Source organism: Silurus meridionalis, chromosome 3, assembly GCF_014805685.1.
Source record: "Silurus meridionalis isolate SWU-2019-XX chromosome 3, ASM1480568v1, whole genome shotgun sequence".
Taxonomy (NCBI): domain Eukaryota; kingdom Metazoa; phylum Chordata; class Actinopteri; order Siluriformes; family Siluridae; genus Silurus; species Silurus meridionalis.
The window spans coordinates 607,474-608,616 of record NC_060886.1 but is presented as its reverse complement, the minus strand read 5'-3'; positions in this window follow the sequence as shown (position 1 = coordinate 608,616).

Here is a 1,143-nt window from a genome sequence, read left to right as displayed (position 1 = left end):
AACAGAGTGATGAGAAAAGTAGGCGAGAGAACAAGGAGATGCAGCAGCAGGTAAAGAGGGATGTGGTGAAAACCAAGGAAAAGGCATATGAAGAGCTGTAGGAGAAGTTGGACATTAAGGAAGGAGAAAAGCGATTGGGCAGGCAGAGGAACCGAGCTGGGAAGGATATGCTGCAAGTTAGAGCAATTTAGGATGGAGATGGAAATGTGTTAACTAGTGTGGAGAGTGTGTTGAAAGGCGGAGGGAGTATTTTGAGCATCTGATGAAAGAGCAAAATGAGAGAGAGAGAGAGAGAGAGAGAGAAGGTTGGGTGGTGTGGAGTTTGTGAAGCAGGAAGTGGATAGGATAAGTAAGGAGGAAGTGAGATGAAAAGTGGAAAGTCGGTTGAACCAGATGACATACCAGTAGAAGCATGGAGATGTTTACGAGAGATGTCGTGATCCGCTGTGGCAAACCCCTAATGGGAGCAGCCAAAAGAAGAAAAAGAAGTCAGTGGAGTTTTTAACAAGATTGTTTAACCGGATTTTGGAAGGTGAGAGGATGCCTGAGGAATGGAGAAGTGTGAGAGAAGAGGTGACCATCTGTGAGCCACAGAATGGGTTTATGCCAAGGAAGAGCACCACAGACACATTATTTGCTTTGAGAATGTTGATGGAGAAGTATAGAGAAGGTCAGAAGGAGTTGCATTGTGTGTTTGTGGATTTAGAGAAAGTGTATGACAGGGTGGAGAGAGGAGTTGTGGTATTGTATGAGGAAGTCTGGTGTGTCAAAGAAGTATGTGAGTGTGGTGCAGTATGTATGACATGTATGAGGACAGTGTGACAGCAGTGAAGTGTGCAGTAGGAACGACAGACTTGTTGAAGATGGAGGTTGGACTGCATCAAGGATCGGCTCTGAGACTTTTCCTGTTTGTAGTGGTGATGGACTTGTTGATGGACGAGGTCAGACAGGAGTCTTCGTGGACTATGATGTTTGTGGATGATATTGTGATCTGTGATGAGAGTAGGGAGCAGGTGGAGAAGATCCTGGAGAGGTGGAGGTACACGATGGAGAGAAGGGGAATGTTAGTCAGTAGGAGTAAGACAGAGTACATGTGTGTGAATGAGAGGGAGGGCAGTGGAGGGGTGCGGTTGCAGGGAGAAG